This window comes from Chiloscyllium plagiosum, chromosome 1, assembly GCF_004010195.1.
Source record: "Chiloscyllium plagiosum isolate BGI_BamShark_2017 chromosome 1, ASM401019v2, whole genome shotgun sequence".
NCBI classification, from domain to species: Eukaryota; Metazoa; Chordata; class Chondrichthyes; order Orectolobiformes; family Hemiscylliidae; genus Chiloscyllium; species Chiloscyllium plagiosum.
The window spans coordinates 152259833-152279738 of NC_057710.1; the positions used below are offsets into that span (position 1 = coordinate 152259833).

The 19906-nt window shown below is 43.1% G+C and overlaps 1 non-coding gene across 1 annotated transcript; it reads left to right on the forward strand.

The window, feature by feature from the left end:
• The first annotated feature begins 280 nt into the window (after positions 1-280).
• trnai-aau lies at positions 281-354 on the forward strand. The gene has a single exon. It is a non-coding gene; the product is annotated as a tRNA-Ile (tRNA).
• The last annotated feature ends 19552 nt before the right edge of the window (positions 355-19906 follow it).

Sequence of the window (19906 nt, forward strand, 5' to 3'; positions counted from 1 at the left end):
GTAACCCCACAACACTGTTCTGTGTTTGTAAAACTGAACTACATGTAACCCCACCACACTGTTCTGTGTTTGTAAAACTGAACTACATGTAACCCCACAACACTGTTCTGTGTTTGTAAAACTGAACTACATGTAACCCCACAACACTGTTCTGTGTTTGTAAAACTGAACTACATGTAACCCCACAACACTGTTCTGTGTTTGTAAAACTGAACTACATGTAACCCCACAACACTGTTCTGTGTTTGTAAAACTGAACTACATGTAACCCCACTGTGTTGGTCGTTTAGCTCAGCTGGTTAGAGCGTGGTGCTAATAACGCCAAGGTCGTGGGTTCAATCCCCGCACTGACCACGAGAGGCGCTTCCGTCGTTAGCAGGGCTGTGTCAGTGTTCGCCGTGGCTTTTACTTTCACCGTCTGCAAGAACTTGTCACATGGTCGGTTGAGATGTGTGCTCATTCGAAAGGCGACCATCGCTGTCATGGAACATCAACCCGCTGGTCCCATGCCGGATCTCAGCTGCGTTGCTATTTTTCCAAACAACGTGCTCCACCAAACCACGAAACAGGAAGCCTCACCTGCGCAATAAAACATTTGACAGGGCTAGACGCACGACTTGATCGCCGTACCCATGATGACTGCTGGATGTTGTCTGCAGCAAATCAATCAGTCTCAATTGTTTTCACAAACAAATGCAAATTATGAAATATATGCAGCATTAAGCAGACCTGACACAGTCTCGGAGCAGAACCCGAGTTCAGGCTTCAATTCAAATCAAAGATTCGTTCATGTTATTTTCCTTGATCTCTGTTAATACTTGTCACGCGACTTCCAAAAGGAATTCATTCGCTTGCTCACCTCTCATGCATAGAATCTGGAGTTATCATGACACCAGCAATATCATAGAGCCATTAATAAAATGAAATTACTGCGGGTGCTGGAATCGGAAACCAAAAGAGAGAATGCTGGAAAGTCTCAGCAGTTCTGGCACCATCTGCAAGGAGAGAAAAGTGCTGACGTTTCGTGTCGTACTGATCCTTTGTTAAAGCTAAAAAAGGGGGAGAATTAGGGAGCTGTTTACACCAGGCTGAGAGATGGTGAGTCAGGGCTCCAGATGGAAAGGTGATAATGAGAGTGCATGGAGAGATCTAAGGGAGATTAGGAGCCGTGAATGACGCAGGCTGTAGCCAGTGCTATGTGACAAAATATGTGGGGGATGGGTGAAGCAGAGACAAAATGGAAAACAGGGGAGAAGGGTAGCAAAGGGGGAAGAGAAGAGGACAAAGGTAATGAGAGAGTGGGGAGCGGGAGAAAGAGAGACAATCAAGAAATAAGAGTTACAGAACAATGAAAAAAACACAAATAAAAAAGATAAATAAAATAATTGAAATAAAATTACCTGAAGTTGTTTGAATTCAACAACTTGAGACAATTTTACTTCATTGATTTTATTTATCTTTTTTATCATTTCACCTGCACTATCATCGAGCCTATTAGATATGGACAGCACTGAAAACACAGTCTTCGGTCGAACTCGTCCATTCCGAACAGATATCTTCAATTGATCCAGTCGCGATTGCATGCATTTGACCCATGTCTCTCTAAACCCTGCCTATTCAAATACACGTCCAGATTCCTTAAAAGTATTGGAATTTTACCATCCATGACCAGCTCGTCTGGCAACTTGTTCCAGAAACGCACCACCCTCTGCGCGCAGTCATTGCCCATCACTGCCTTTCCAATTCTCGTACTCCCACACCTGATTTATACCCTCTAGTTCTGCACTGCCACACCTGAGCGAAAGAAACTTGTCTATTTACCCGATTCATGCCCCTCATGATTGAAAAGCCTCCATAAGCTCCGCTCCCAGCCTCTGACACGCCAGGCAATACAGTGAGTGTGTGTTCAGCCTGTAAACGGGCCAATCAGCTTAACCTCGGTTGTTGGTAAAATTCTAGAATCCATCATTAAGGATGAGGTTTCTAAATTCTTGGAAGAGCAGGGTCTGATTAGAACAAGTCAACATGGATTTAGTAAAGGGAGGTCATGCCTGACAAACCTGTTGGAATTTTTTGAAGAGGTGACAAGTAGGTTAGACCAGGGAAACCCAGTGGATGTGGTCTATCTAGATTTTCAAAAGGCCTTTGATAAGGTACCACACGGGATGCTGCTGAGCAAGGTGAGGGCCCATGGTGTTCGAGGTGAGCTGCTGGGATGGATTGAGGATTGGCTGTCTAACAGAAGGCAGAGAGTTGGGATAAAAGGTTCTTTTTCAGAATGGCAGCCGGTGACGAGTGGTGTCCCGCAGGGTTCGGTGCTGGGGCCACAGCTGTTCGCATTATATATTAATGATTTGTATGAGGGAACCGGGGGCATTCTAGCGAATTTTGCCGATGATACGAAGTTAGGTGGACAGGCAGGTAGTACTGAGGAATTGGGGAGGCTGCAGAAGGATCTTGACAGGTTGGGAGAGTGGTCCAGGATTTGGCTGATGGAATTTAACGTGAGCAAGTGCGAGGTCTTGCACTTTGGCAAAAAGAATAAAAGCATAGGCTACTTTCTAAATGGTGAGGAAATTAATAAAGCCAAAGCACAAAGGGATCTGGGAGTGCTAGTCGAGGATTCTCTAAAGGTAAACATGCAGGTTGAGTCCGTGATTAAGAAAGCGAATGCAATGTTGTCTCTTATCTCAAGAGGGTTGGAATATAACAGCAGAGATGTACTACTAAGACTTTATAAAGCTCTGGTTAGGCCCCATTTGGAGTACTGTGTCCAGTTTTGGTCCCCACACCTCAGGAAGGACATACTGGCACTGGAACGTGTCCAGCGGAGATTCACACTGATGATCCCTGGAATGACAGGTCTAACATATGAGGAATGGCTGAGGATACTGGGATTGTATTCGTTTGAGTTTAGAAGATTAAGGGGAGACTTAATAGAGACGTACAAAATAATACATGGCTTGGAAAAGGTGGATGCTAGGAAATTGTTTCAGTTAGACGAGGAGACTAGGACCCGTGGACACAGCCTTAGAATTAGAGGGGGTCATTTCAGAACAGAAATGCGGAGACATTTCTTCAGCCAGAGAGTGGTGGGCCTGTGGAATTCATTGCCACGGAGTGCAGTGGAAGCCGGGACGCTAAATGTCTTCAAGGCCGAGATTGATAGATTCTTGTTGTCTAGAGGAATTAAGGGCTACGGGGAGAACGCTGGTAAGTGGAGCTGGAATGCACATCAGCCATGATTGAATGGCGGAGTGGACTCGATGGGCCGAATGGCCTTACTTCCACTCCTATGTCTTATGGTCTTATCTCTCTGGAATAACCGCACTACACCTGCTCAAAACAACTTGCAAAAATTAAGGTCTGGGCTACTTGCTTGAAATGTCTTGAGGGGGTCTAGCCTGGTCCATAACAACTAGTTACTTTAGTTAGACCCTCATCATGTGACTCTTATACTTCTCATGTTATTCCAGCCATGCAGTTTGTCTCTGGCACCATCCTATTTTTGATGTTTTGTAATTATTAATCAGATCATAGGTCATCCTTTCATTTGTTATTCAGCTGTTGATATTTTACTCTCACTATTCGACACTATTGGTCATCTGCAAAGCCTGGTCATTCAGTCTGTCAACACTTCACTCACACCATCTGTATTTATCTTTTAACACCCTTAATTACCTCAAATTATCTTACCATTAGCCTTCTGCCTATAAATTCTGTACCTGTGTGCTTCCCTTCACATCACCTGATGAAGGAGCAGTGCTTTCAAATAAACCTGTTGGATTATATCCTGGTGTCCTGTGACTTTTGACTTTGTCTCCTCAGTCCAACACCTCCACATCACCTCCAACAAGACAGAATCTAACCATCATTCATTGACAGTCAATAATGTTAGCATTACTGAATTCCCCATGATCAACATCCTGGGGGTTACCATTGACCAGAAACTGATCTGAACTAGCCTTATACATAGTGTGGATACAAGAGTAGATCAAACGCTAGGAATTCTACAAGTAACTCACCTCCTGCCTCCCTGGTGTCTGTCTATTACCTATAAGGCACAAGTTCAGAGCATGATGGAATATTCTTCAATTGCCCAGATAAGAGCAGTTCTTACAAAACACAAGCAGTTTAACACCATCCAAGATAAAGCAGTCTGCTTGACTGGCACTGCATCTACCATCTTCAATCCCAACCAGTAGTGGACTCCCAAAGAAAACAACCTTTTGGCTAAATTCAAGGGAAGAGAAAGGATGGTAGACAGGGTCTTGTGTTCACACTAATCGGTCCCGATAGCAGCAGCCAAATCCACCACCCGCAACGAGGCCTGAAAATGAATAGTGCTGGATCAGTGGGTTCATACCTAGCCGTCGTTGGTAACGCACAGACTGAGGGGCCTACGCTGCGATGAGTATGAGAATCAGTGCAGTGAACATGGAAACCTAGGATGCAGGCCCAGGTGGAGCCACCAGGGTGCAGATCTTGATAGAAGCAGCAAATATTCAAATGAGAACTTTGAAGACCGAAGGGGAGAAGGGTATGATGCGAATGGCTGTTGAACGTGGGTCAGTCAGGCCTAAGAGATAGGTGAGTGCCATTCCAAAGAATGGGCGATGGCCTCCATTGTCCTGAGCCGATCAACCAAACTGGTCAAAGAGCAGAACATATGATTTGATGTGTACCCAATTCCTGAGTCTAGGGGGCCATACATAAATAGGATTGCAGGAAGATGGAACAGAACCAGCTGTGATTCGTAGAAAGGATCACCAAGTTCACCAGCTGTTTCCTGTCAGACCAGAAGCAATTTTTTTTGTGAAATCAGTTAAAGAACTAGTGGAGAGAGAGTTCTGCAAGGGATAGTTTCCACAACTAATTTAACTCTTGCCACTTTCAGTATTCCTCCAAGTTTAACATGGACAAATACCTCTTCATTGGCCGGGGAGTATGGAATACAGTGATCAGTGAGAAGTTTCCTTGCCACATTTAACCTGAAGCAATGAGACTTCATGGACACTGTAATGTGTATCAAGGACTCCCAAGGTAAGCCCCTTCCAACTGGTTACCCCATGCCACCACCACTGTGGATCTGTCCACCAGTGAGATATGACATATCCACGGATAGAGACAGTGGTGCCTGGGACATTGTCTATAAAGTACCATTCTGTGAGTTTGACTATGTCAGACTGTTCCTTGACTAGTTATAGAGTCACAAAGTCATAGGCTTGTACAACATGGAAACATAGTCTGTGAGATAGCTCTCACAAGTTTAGCACTAGTCCCCAGGTGTTTGAACAATAGACTTTGCAGGGTCAACAAAGTTGTTTTAGCTACTTGAATCCTGCTATAGCAGGTTATGAAATTTGAATTCAACAAAACAATTGTGGCTTAAAGAATCTACTGACGACCATGAGACCATTGTCAATTGCCAGAAAAACCATCTGGCTCACTATGTCCTTCGGGGAAGTAAATCTCCTATCCTTACCTGGTCTGGCCTAAAGACTCCAGACTCTCAGCAATGTCATTGACTCTCATTGCCCTCTGATGTTGCCTCACAACTGCTGCTGTTTCTGCTGTTGTCTTTACCAGTGCCTAGGTTGATGCTAGATGGACTGTCCAGTTTCATTCTTTGTTAAGATTAGACAGTGATTGTTACAAGTGAGTAGTTTGCTCGGCCATTTCAGAGGGTAGTTGAGAATCCATAACTTGCTGTAGCAGGATTCAAACCCAGGTCCCCAGAACATTTACCTGAGTTTCTGGATTAATATTCTAGTGAAAATCCATTAAACCATCGCTTCTCCATTCCATCAGGTGCGAGATGGGATCATTGAAACAGTGAACCTGTCTTCCTCTGAAGACATGTCCTGCAGTATGTAGGTCATGTCCTGATAGTATCTCGCACATTGAGGAACATTAGCAATAGAGGCAAGAGAAGGTAGGATTCTAAGTTAATCCTAAGACGACACCATTTGGACAATTTGTGGACACACTACTATCTGAGGGCATTGGTCTATTTTAGACAATGAACATGCCCTAATCACCAGCATGTCCCGACTGTGAATGGCAGGAGTCAGGAAAGTTTAGGGACTTTACAGTTTGTCAGTACTCTATCCCTAAATCCACATCTTTGGCAGAGATCAGACAGCATCTGGTGAAGGAACAAGTCATGCCCTTAGAATTGATATAAGGTAGAGGATCATGAAATGGCATATGCAGAGATTAAGGAGGTACCAGCCAGCATTTCAATTTTAAGGTTGCTAAATGTGGGCAGACTGTTCCATTTGTAGCGTGGTAATAATGGAGGTGACACTCACCCATCCACTTTAAAACCTTTCCAAAAATTACCCAAATACAGCAGCCAATGTCATAGGATGTGTCCTCTCTTCACCACGTTTATCTGTGTTCATCTGTCTTTCCTGTGAAAACTAGTGTTGATCCGTCACTTCTACGGCCAAGGTAAGAAGTCACAGGTGAAAAGGTAAATGGAGTGTACAAATCTTCATGGACAGCAGCAATGTGCTGAGAATTGACACTGACCAGACGATCTCAGTAAATGTTTCCAATAGGAATTAAAGAGCTCCTCACAGGATTGCCTGTGCTGGAAAATTCTGAATGACATCATGTGGGTGGTCACGGTCAGTGAGTTAATCTTCAGGAGGACATGATTTGGAGATGCCGGTATTGGACTGGGGTGTACAAAGTTAAAAATTACACAACACCAGGTTATAGTCCAACAGGTTGATTTAGAAGCACTAGCTTTCGGAGCGCTGCTCCTTCATCAAGTGGTTGTGGAGTACACAGCTGTAAGACACAGAATTTATAGCAAAAGTTTACAGTGTGATGTAACCGAAATTATACATTGAATAATACTTTGATTGTTTGTTGAGTCTCTCATCTGTTTGAATACCATGATAGTTTCACTTCTTTCATATGTAAATCAAAAAATGTTTTTTAAGAGTTACATTCTCAGGTTAGCTGTAACAATTGGTGTCAGCCAGATAATATGTTGAAGGGGTTAGCCCCCTGTGTTCCCTGTCTGTGCCATAATGTTTAGACTGATTCTAATCTAAAAAATGAATTAACAGAGTCTTACATGAATTCATGCAGTTTTTGAGCAAAGTACAATATAACTCTGTGTGTATGTGTGCGTGTGTGTGTGCGCATGTGTGTGCGTGTGTGTGTGGGGAGGGGGGACGGGGAGGTTGTGAGTGCCTGTGAGAGACAGTGTGTGTGCGTGTGCGTGTGTCTGTGTATGTAGGAGTGTTGTGTGTGTATAGTGCAATGGTGGTCACCTGTAGTATGACATGAACCCAGGGTCCCGGTTGAGGCCCTCCCTATGGGTACCGAACTTAGCTATCAGCCTCTGCTCAGCCACTTTTCGCTGCTGCCTGTCCCGAAGTCCGCCTTGGAGGATGGTCACCCGAAAGTCTGAGGTTGAATGTCCTGAACCACTGAAGAGTTCTCCGACTGGGAGGGAACCCTCCTGTCTGTTGATTGTTGTGTGGTGCCCATTCATCCGTTGTCGTGCCCTTTGCTCGGTCTCATCAATGTACCATCCCTCAGGGCATCCTTGTCTGCAGCGTATGAGATAGACAACGTCGACTGAGTCACGAGTACCTGCCACGTACATGGTGGGAGGTGTCCCCACGTGTAATGGTGGTATCCATGTCCACACTCTGACACGTCTTGCAGCCTACCGTGACAGGAGTGTATGGAGTTGTTCTGAGAGCCGGGCAGCTTGCTACGAACAATGATCTGTTTGAGGTTTGGCGGTTGTTTAAAGGTGAGCAGTGGAGGTGTGGGGAAGGTCTTGGCGAGGTGCTCATCCTCATTGATAATGTGTTGCAGGTCACACAGAACATGGCGTAGTTTTTCAGCTCCTGGGAAATACTGAACAACGAAGGGTACCCTGTCAGTTGCAGCACGTGTCTGTCTCCTGAGGAGGTCATTACGGTTCCTTGCTGTGGCACGTCGGAACTGGCGGTCGATGAGTTGAGCATCGTACCCCGTTCTTATGAGGGCATCTGAGTACTTCCAGGTGCCCGTCACGTTCCTCCTCATCTGAACAGAGCCAGAGTATTGAGTGTTGAGTACAGGCACTCCTACAAACACACACACACACACGTTTGTGGGGTAAATTTGTATTTGCAGAGTTACATTGTACTTTGCTCAAAAACAGCATGAACCCATGAAAGATTCTGTTAGTTCATTTTTTAGATTAGAATCAGTCTAAACATTATGGCACAGACAGCAGCACACAAGGGTGCTAACACCTTCAATACATTATCTGGGCTGATACCAATTGTCAAAGTTAACCTGAAAATGTAACTTTTACAAAAAGTATTGTGACTTACTTATGAAAGAAGTGAAACTAACATGGTCATTCTAACATATGAGAGACTTAACAAACAATCAAGGTATGTATAATTTCAGTTACATCACACTGCAAACTTTTGCTATAAATTCTGTGTCTTACAGCTGTGTACTCCACAACCACTTGATGAAGGAGCGGCGCTCTGAAAGCTAGTGCTTCCAATTAAACCTGTTGGACTATAACCTGGTGTTGTGTGATTTTTAACTTCAGAGGACACGTTATACTTACTGCACCACCAGCTTCCCACTCTGCTCATTCTATGCCATGACCATTGTCTCATTATTAGGCCAAGACTCATCAGCAATCCCAAGTACTCAGAAAACTTGCTTAACAAAAAACTCCACTCTCTCACCTTCCCACCATGGAAAATTCACACTACTTTCTGCCTTCATATACATTGACTATGGTAGACACAATTTAATATGATTTATTGCTGTTGTCGCATGTACCAAGATACAGTGGGAAGTGTTGTTTTGTGTGCTCTACGGGCTGATTGTAACACACAAAGTGCATCAGGGTAACTGAACAGCATGCAGAATACAATGTTACAACTGCAGAGGAAGGTGCAGAGAAAGAGAGAGGGAGATCAGAATTAACATTTGAGATGTCCATTCAAAACAGGGAAGAAGCTGCTCTTGAATCTGTTCATACGTATATTGCAAACTTTTATATTGTCTGCCCAACGGAAGAGGATGGAAGAAAGTATACCCGGGGTGGGAGGGGTCTTTGATGATGTGGTTGCTTTCTGGAGGAAGCAAGTAGTACAGATGGAGTAATGAATGGAAGGCTGGTTTGCATGATGTACTAGGCTTTGTTCAAGACTCAGTCTTGGGAACAGCAGTTGCCATACCAAGCCATGATGCCTCCAGTTCGGATGCTTTCGATGGTACATCTATAGAAAATTGGGCAGTGTTTTTGTGGACATGCCAAATTTCTTTAGCCTCCTGAGGAAGTTGAGATGTTGATATACTTTCTCAAGCGTCACAACCATGTGGGTGGACCAGGCCAAATTGTTGGTGATTATCACCCCCAGGAACTTGATGCCCTGGACAATCCCCAGCACAGCACTATTAGTGCAGACAGGGGCATGCCCTCCCCTTCGTTCCCTGAAGTCAATGACCAGCCCCTTCGTTTTGCTGACATTATGTAGAGATTGTTGTCATTAAATCATGCTGCTGACCCCTCTACCTCTTTTCTGTTTTTTGTTTGTGACATCATTGTTTGAGATCCAACCTGCAGTTGGGGTATTGCCAGCAAACTTGTAAATGGAATTGGGGTGGAATTTGGCCACACAGTCACGTGTGTAGTCAGGAGCTGATTCCACAGCCTCGCAGGGTACAGGTGTTAAGGACTTTAGTAGAGGTGGTGATGTAGTCTGTTCTTACAGATTGTGGTGTATGGGTAAGGGAGTCGAGGATTCAGTTGCAGAGAGGGGAGCCAAAACTTTAGTCTTGGAGTTTAGAGAAGAGTTTCTTTGGAATTATGATGTTCAAGGTGGAGCTGTAATCAATAAGTGGGAGCCTGACATAGGTATGCTGGTTATCCAGATGTTCCAGGGATGACAGTAGGACCAGGGAGATGGTGTATGTTGCAGACCTGTGGTCTCTAAACTGCAAGACTAAAGTATTGGCTTCCTCCTCTGTAACCGAATCCTCAACTTCCTTACCCATAGACGACAATCTGTAAGAACAGACTATATCACCACCTCCTCTAAAGCCTTTAACACTGTGCCCCGCAAGGCTGTGGAATCAGGAGAAGTAGGCGAATTGCAAAGGTTCAGGCAATCTGGTAGGCTGGAGGTGATGTAGGCCAGAAATAGTCCCTTGAAGCATTTCATAATTACGGAGGTCAGTGCCACCAGGTGGTAGAAATTGAGGCATACTGCATAATCTTTCTTTGGTGGTCTTCTTGAAGCTGGTGGAATCTTCAGATCGTAGTAAGGAGGTGTTAAAGATGTCCACAAATACTCTAACCAGCTGGTCCACACAGGAGCTGAGTGCATGGCCAGGGACTCTATCTGGGCCAGACACTTTCCATTCATTCATTCTCAGGGAGGCCGATCGAACGTCAGCAGGTGGTGACCATGGGTACAGGTGCATCCAAGACTGTTAGCATAGATTATATTGTTTCACTGACTTGCTGTTCACTTTGCAGCCCATCATGACGTGTAAACCTTGTCACAAGCAACGGGGGTCCATGTGGTTAGTCTGGTCTCAAACTTAGCTTGGTAGTGCCTAATGGCATCTCTGATGACCTCACATGGATTTCCTGTACAGGATAGGACTGACCAAGTGGAACACCTCAGACCTGGACATCAGTAGGAAGTGGATCTCGCAGTTCATCCATGATTTCCGGTAGGGGAGCATTCAGATTAACTTCTTTGGCATGCAGTCTTCTACACACTAACTAATGAAGACTGTAATGGGAGTGGCATACTCATTTAGGTTGGCCGCTGAGTTCTTGTGTATGGATGGACCAATCCACCAACTCTTTAAAAAAAAAACCCCAAAGCCCTTCAAATGCTTCAGACCAAAACTGCACTAGTTTCTGTCCTGGGTCCTCACACTTCAATCTCTGTTTTGTCAGCTGGGAGGTGGAGCACAGTGTTGTGGTCTGATTCTCCAAAATACAAATGGAGGACAGAATGGTAGACGTCTTTGATGGTTGTATTGCAATGGTCAAGGATGTTCGGACCTCTGGTGGGACTGGACAATATTCCAAAACAAATATCCTTCCCTCTCTCTTGCAAACAATGTTTCTTTACAATAGAATGGTGCAGAGCTGATACAGTAGGCGGTTGGGACATCTTCATCCTTTGATCCAGGGGAGATTGTTCCAATATCATGGGATCATAGCACTTCGCATTAATCAACAGCATACAGGAAAGCTCTATCTTTCTGTCTTCTTCCTCTTTAATGTATACTCTTTTAATTCCAACACAAAAACACAACATAAAGACTCTACAGAGGTGATATCTTGAGAAGGGTTGTTATAGATCAGGCCAGACCCCCTCAGTCTGTTTTAAGAAGGTAGTCTAGACTATAAAGTTTTCTTATTTTAAAGGCAGATATGAAGTGGGTGTTCGAGGTGTAATGCAACTGTCAAACCACTCAGCTTTCAGTAAATCAGAAGTTATTTAAACATCACGCCTGAAATATGAACAAAAGAAAACAGAATTTTGAATAACTTAACTAGTAAACTTAACTGACCCAATACAGCAACTTAACTAGTTAACTGACCCAATAGAGTACCATCCTTCTCCCCGTGTCTGCGTGGGTTTCCTCCGGGTGCTCCGGTTTCCTCCCACAATCCAAAGATGTGCAGGTCAGGTGAATTGGCCATGCTAAATTGCCCATAGTGTTAGGTAAGGGGTAAAATGTAGGGGTATGGGTGGGTTGCGCTTCGGCGGGTCGGTGTGGACTTGTTGGGCCGAAGGGCCTGTTTCCACACTGTAATGTAATGTAATGTAATCTAATCTAATCTAATCCCATAAACATACCTCTTGGCAAAAAGGTAAATTCAAACACAGATTTTTGAAAGCAACATCCAGACAGTTATTTCAGAAGAAAGTCAGAGGAATTATTTACTGAAGCTTGCAATTCTTTACTGACAGCATCATCACCAGATAACACAACCCTTATTAGCTAAAGGTATAAAAATAAAGGATTTGACTAATTCTCACAGTCCATTGGGTTCCTTATTGACAGAATTCAACTGCTGACAGCTTATTTCAATAAAACTACTCTTTAGATGAAAATCCAGTTGGATCAAAATCTTTGTAAAATGGCCACAGTCGGTTTTTCAGGACTTACAAGGCAAATACTGAAATATGAAAAGTTTATCAGACTCCCAATTATTTCAACCAAGACAGAAACTTGCAGTTATATACGAACCTTTGCAAATTGTGTTTTTATCCTCTGACTCGTTGATTTCTATTTCAAAAACCTAAAACCAGAAAAAATTGCTAGGCAACCATCAGCGCAGGGGACCTTATGGTCTCTTCTATATCCAGGTTCTCCAACATTTAGGGACCATAACTCACCACTTAGCTTCCTAAATGCATTGATTGACTGTTTTTATTTTCCAAAGTCACTTGACATTCTGTAATTAGGAGATGGATTACAGGTCATATTTAACTGTTGACCTAATTTCCAAGAAACCACAAATTCCCTTCTCCATTGGTGAAAACTTTAATGCAGAATGCATCTAAAGAGTTCAGTACAGTATTTTATAGTTTTATGCATAGCCCTATGTACAGATATATAGTCCCAATGCGCCTCAACCCTTGGTGACTTTAAATGCTATTTCCAAATGTATTTCATAAAAACACAAAAACTTAGACTTACCTTTATTCATCCTCATTCACTCATTATATACTATTTAGACAAATTTTCTTTAATTTCCAAACAATTCCAACATCATTACATTCCTGATAATACCATCAGCAATGTTAGTGTCCTTCCCAGCAATATGAACACACTTTATGTTAGATGGCTGAAACTGCAAACTCCATCAAAACAGTTTGGTATTTTCTTTCTTAAACTTTTCGACAATAGCCATGGGGCTATGGCCAGCGTACACTTGGGATTGTGAAGTGTATAAATTTTCAACAGTTCAATATTTCTCAGTTTTTTTAAAAATGATATGTATAGCTATAGAATCCTAACAATGTTTATACCTGCTGTATCTTCTCTTCATTAGTTCCCGCAGTTTGTGATCATTGAAAAAGTGGTCTACTTTGGTAACAAGGGTGCGAAATTCTAGCCATTTCATCATCTAAGAGATGAAGATGGTTATCAAATATCATCATACTACTCTGCTTACACTACATTCTGCTCACAATATATCTTGCCAAATATTATGCTGCATTTTCAATGGTCTATTTGGCATGGATCTTCAATTTAATAAAAATAAATAGTGATGCTTATCAAAATAATTTTTAAAAATACATTCACAAGATGTGGGTATCTCTGGCTACACTAACACTTATTGCTGATCCTTAATTCTCCACAGAGCAGCTAAGAGTAAATCACTTTGCTATGGGTCGAGAGTCACATGTAAGCCAGACCAGGTAAGGATGGAAGATTTTCTTTCCAAAAGGACATTAATGAACCAAATAGATTCTTATGGCAATCAACAATGGTTTCGTGATTGCCATTCTTTTATTTGAACTCAAATGTCACCCTCTGTCATGGTTGGATTTGGACCAGTGTCTCCAAAACATTGACCCGGGGCTCTGACTTCCTAGTGTACTGACATTACCACTGCACCACCCTGTTAATACTACACAATATTGATTCACATTATATGATACATGATCATTTCTGGTGGCATTGCTCATAGAAGTGTTTTGGACTAGACCAGACCACCTTAAAATATTTTAAGAAGGTATGAGACCCTAACTTTGTCTTATTTTAAAGGCAAGTGTAACGTTCTAGATATAGTTCGACTTGTCAAACTACTTGGTGTTCATCCAAACACAAGTTATTTAAACATAGTTAAAATGCAACAAAATAAATAACTTAGAATAACATAACTATTTGAAAACTTAACTGAATAATAGATACAGTAAATATTACTAATTAATTGTTCCAATCTAGTAACATCCCATCAACACACCCCTTGACAAAAAGGCAAATTCAGACAAAATATATTTGTTGCACAGATAAGCCAGCAGCAGAGAGAAACCCCATCTTTAACTTCTTCCAAACTCCAGCAGGTCCTGCCCTGTTGAGACTCTAACAGCAACAGCTTAAAGCAGGGTAGCACGGTGGCTCAGTGGTTGGCACTGCTGCCTCACAGCACTAGGGACCTGCGTTCAATTCCTGCCTTGGGCGACTGTCTGTGTGGCGTTTCCTCCTACAATCCGAAGATGTCCAGGTCAGGTGAACTGGCCATTCTAAATTGCCCATAGTGATAGGTGCATTAGTCAGGGGTAAATGTGGGGTAGGGGAATGGGTCTGGGTGGGTTATTCTTTGGAGGGTTGGCGTGGTCTTGTTGGGCCAAATGGCCTGTTTCCATACTATAGGAAATCTAATCTAAAACATAAAAACCACAAAGCAACTAAAACTCCTGGTGTGAGACAGCTGGTCACATCCATCCTGGCTGCTTCTATCATTCCAACTTTTAAAAAAAAACCCAAAGCCTCACCAGCAATTTCCTGACTTTTAGAAGCGGACAGTTCCACACCTCTATTTCAAAACCTCGCTTTAAAAAAAAAGGCCAAGTAACCTGTTAAAGCCAAAGTGTTATCGTAGAAGTCTTTGACTAGCACTGTGTCTTGTCAGTTGTTACAGAAACATTTCAGTTTAAAGGTTACTGCTATTCCTCCATCATTCTGCCAAAGCAAATGTCTGTTCATTAATAATGAACACATTAGAAAGAGATGATCCAAGTTCAAAAAACAAGGGTGTGGAATCAACTTGGTTAGAGATGAGAAATGATAAAGACAAGGAGCGGTTTTTTTGGGACATGTGTGCAGGTCTCCTAAAATTAAGCAATGATTTCATGTTAAATTTGGTTGAGATCATTATTTTTGAGGCTTTTACTTTTTTGTCATTGATCATAAGTGCTGGTTTGGCCACAGACAAAGGAAAGGTAAGATTTAGGACTGTTGGTCATTGCAGGTTTGGTTACTGGTAATGCATTTGAAAGAGTCCTCCATGGACAGCCCAAGGAAAAAGGATCAAACTAAGTTGCTTCCTAATATCCTCTTCATGCCTTTTAGCCATTCACAGTAAACTGGCAGACAGCTATTGCCCAGTCATGCTGGTAATGTTGTACATGCAGCAAACTAGCAAGACCTCGGTATCTGCTTTGTTCCTCTGAAGTCGTCCAGGCAGTAAAGCATTGTTTCAGTGCAATAATGATCTGCTCAATCACATCTTGCATGGCAATATGGCTTTTACTGTGCATATGCTGCATATTTGAACACCAGAGTTGTCAGCTAGGTGGTCCTTATAACCCAGTTTGGTCAGTATGGATACTCAAATCCATTTAGCACAGAGTACTCCTGGATGTGGGTATTATGACTGCTGCCACAGTATTGAGTTTTGATGTGCATAGTCCATTGCTTGTGGCCACACATCAGTTGGACAATGTGTGCAAGCAATCACTTTCCATTTGATACAGGGCAGAGTTGACAATGTGTGTGTAAGCAGTGGTACCTTGTATCATGGGACAACATGAAGGTACATGCACCCTCTACCTGCTCATCTCTGGCAAGAAGAAATGAATTGTAGTATTTTTCTCATTGGGTAGAGCATATCTATGACTTCTTTATCACAACAGCAGACAGCAGAATGAGAGATCCTGCCAACATCTCCAACTCCAAAGCGAAAGAAAGCAGGACCATTGAAGTTCATTGCTGTGGTTGCCTTAATGGCCAGTGGGAAGGCAGACGTTGCCCTGTTCTGGGTGTGTTAAGTAGAAGATTTCAATTAGAATCTCCCTACTGAAGTGCAGAGATCTCACTCATTGTTCATTGCAGAGTTCCAGAATGAACTGCTTCTTCATTGACCTGGGTATGGCCCCACTCTGAAAGCCTTTCATTTCTTTCCTCCTTCCTCTTCCACTTGCTTGACCTGCACTGCTCATTCACTAAGTCATGCTGTGTTTCCAGGCGACTGAATACTAGTGCACCTCAGGTCGAGAAGAAAGTAGTGCGTGCAGCAAAACATCTTTCAACATAAGCAATAACAGAAAACTTTGACCTGAGGAATCAATATCATGGAAATTCAGTTGTCCACGACAGCATTGGAGCACCAAGCTTCCAAACAGCAAACTCACAACAAATCAATGTTGTACACTGACTAATATCGTTGTCTGTTTGCTCTGCTTGTTGCGAACAGACATTGGATCCAACAGCTCTAGCAATATGGCCTTTGGCACAATTCACTGCAGAAATATTCACGTGAAAAACACTCATTTTGATCCCCAAAAGACACCTGTTGCTCCCAAATCATAAACATTACTAAGCACAATCTCATGACCCCAATCCACCAGTAGTTAATTGAAATGTCAATCCTCATTTTGCTCACTTGAAGCTACCAGAAATAAGGAGTTTGCTAGTGACTGGAGAAGCATGAACAAGCCATTGTTCACTCTTGCAATTTATTTCTGCATAACTCTGGACTGCTATTTATCCAAAGAACTTCACACTGCCCATTATTACAAAATACCATATAAACCTTACCGGAATATAACTTCTAAAACTGTGCTTTTACTTAAATAAGTTGGAAAACCAATTCTGCAGCAGCTGCTAGAAGCTGGAGAAGTTGTTCCAATAATTTAATTATCGAATGACACGGAGGCATGCCGACAAACTGAAGACAGTCTTCATGTCCAGACTCTGCAGTACACAATTCATCTGACAGAGTCACAGTTCAGATCGAAACAGATTCAAATCCAAAGCCAGGCTTGTGGAGATGTCAAGGCCTTCAATACACGGAAGTGGTTGTTGTGATAATGGAGAGACAAATTAAACCAGTGGTTCACTTCAGCAAGTTGAGCAAATCTTTTGTCTCTCCCTTTCTTCAAAGGGCCTCTTCCTGAAAAACATTTCTCCAGAGGCAGTCTACTCAACAACTCAACCTCCCCTGCTCATTCCCTTCCTCGCTGCCACCACCCACTGCAGAAGGTTCCATTATATTTCCTTGCCCAAGACTCACCATCCCAGCAACTCCACATAGTGCAGTGACTACTTACTAAGCGGTTGCATTATCAATAAGTTAGATTGCATCACACGGCTACAATGTTCAGGTCATATTAATAGCACATTCTCTTCTTACATCATGGATCTGAACAAATGGAAAGAGCTGGGATCAAGCCCAGCATTTGGACTGGTAACTTCTATGGGAACCAGGTTCTGTGGCAGATTAGCCACGCTGGATCTGGGTCAGTCACTTCTCAAAGAGTCACAGGATTAGCAGCACTTGTCAGTTCAGCTGCCGTTACCCAGCAGACCACCTCTTCGCTGTAATCCAAGGCAGGAGGAAGCCTCCCCACAACGGTGTACCCCCTGGATTCACTACGCACAGGACATTCCAGGACTCTACTTCACATGAATCACCACAATGCTACATTTCAGGTTTGGCAATACCACTGTGTAAACTGCTTACCACCATCAGGCACATATCCTCAAGCAACTCCCCTCTCTGAACCACTTTTTGAGGCTGCCTTCCAGCTATCGTTCAACACACATAAAAACTAGGAGCAGGCTGCCTGGCCCTTCGAGCTTATTCCGCGCCTCAATAAGATCTTGGCTGATCTTTTCGTGGGCTCAGATCCATTTACCCGCGTTTTCACCACATCCCTTAATTCCTTTATTTTTCCAAGAAGCTTTAAAAGTGATTACTGAAGTGGCATCATGTACTTGCCTGGGCAAGGAATTCCATGGATTAACAACCCTGTGGGTGAAGAAGTTCCTTCTCAGTTCAGGTGCTTCCTCTAATCTTGAGGCCATGCCCTCTTGTCCTAGTCTTACCTACCAGTGAAACATCCTGTCTATTTCTATTGTATCGATTCCCTTCCCATCAAGGTTCTCTCTCCCCCCCCCCCCCCCCCCCCCAATTCTTCTGAATTCCAATGAATATAATCCCGATCTACTCAACATCTCCCCATAAGATAAGGTGTGGCCACCTGGTTTCAACCATTTGATGACTGTGGGTTTCAAGATCCCAGACATCCTGTATTTTATTCCAACACAACATTCTAATTTCAGATGTATATCCTTGTCCTATCTGGAAGATCAGTGCTGTCAGTCTTGCAATTTTTTCAATATTTCTCTTCTCAGTGCTTCTACATCAGTCCTCTTGAATGCCACCTTGAACACCTGGCTTAGCACTGTATGACGCTTGGCCATCCCACTCATTGATGGAGCCATCTCCATCAGAAGGTGCACTGAGCTGAACAAGGTGGTCCAAAGGAAAGACTAGGTCTCTTTGAAAGAAGAGAATATGGAGAATACCCTGTGGTCTCTGATCTCAGACCAGTTGCGAATTTCCTAGACTGAGGGAGTGACTGCCCTCTTGCAACAAAGTGTCAGATGACTTGGAACCAAATTTCCAACAGCATAGTCAATGACTCACTCAGCCTTCACCTCAATCTGCTGCAGTCCCACAGATAAATCCTTCAATGGTTGATAATCAGCAGGTATAAACTGAAAGATCAGCATAGTCGGCACGGTGGCACAGTGGTTAGCACTGCTGCCTCACAGCACCAGAGACCCGGGTTCAATTCCCGACTCAGGCGACTGACTGTGTGGAGTTTGCACGTTCTCCCCGTGTCTGCATGGGTTTCCTCCGGGTGCTCCGGTTTCCTCCCACAGTCCAAAGATGTGCAAGTCAGGTGAATTGGCCATGCTAAATTGCCCGTAGTGTTAGGTAAAGGGGTAAATATAGGGGAATGGGTGGGTTGCGCTTCGGCGGGTCGGTGTGGACTTGTTAGGCCGAAGGGCCTGTTTCCACACTGTAAATCTAATCTAATCTAATCTAATCAGCGGCAACATGCAGAAATTTACCGAATTAGACATGGACAAGGTATACAGGAGTAAGGCTAACTTTAACAGATTAGTGGATAGAATGACCTCTCTATTGTACTCTGTTGTTCTATAAAGGCAATTGCCCGACAACAAAAACATTTGACACCCTTTGAACTGGAACAGGAAGGCAATAATTTTTTACCTGTGATCTTAGGAGAGCTCTTATTTTTCTGTCTGTTGCATTCAATTTTCCACTCATGCTGAAAGAAACAAATAAACCTTAAATACTACTTATGTGCATTACATTACATTTTATTCACTGCAGTAGCTTTTTTTTCCCCTGTGTAGTGACATTTGTAAAGGAACAATTAATAAATGCTGAATTATGGGTGTTTTCTCATTTCGAGAACTAACATAGCACAATGTTAATCAATGATTTTTATTGTTGAAATGCAATATGCTATGTCAAACTTTTCCAGAGTATGTTTATAGCTTTATATAATACTCATATAATTAGAGTCATAGATATGTACAACACGGAAACAAACCCTTCGGTCCAACCCGACCATGCCGACCAGATATCCCAACCCAATCTAGTCCCACTTGCTAGCACCCGGCCCATATCCCTCCAATCCCTTCCTATTCATATACCCATCCAAATGCCTCTTAAATGTTGCAATTGTACCAGCCTCCACCACATCCTCTGGCAGCTCATTCCATCCCAGATGCACTCCAATGTCCAGCGATACATGAATTCAACAGCAAAGGCAGTAACTGCTAACTTCGTCAGTTAGCAATGTGGGGTTCTCTCTCTCTCTCTCTCTCCCCCCTGCACTGACCTCACCATGTACTTCCTTTGTCTGTTCTTCTCCCTTTTAAAACTACTGCTGTTTTGACTTTTTCTTTCCTCCAAAGTTCCAAAACAATGCAACAGCATATAAAACAGTAATTGCTGATCCTGGGAAATCACCTCCAGCATCTAAAATACCACAAAAAGGAGCAGCCTGTTACAGCCAGAAAGTTTTCCCATCCTCCATCTTGGCTTACCCAG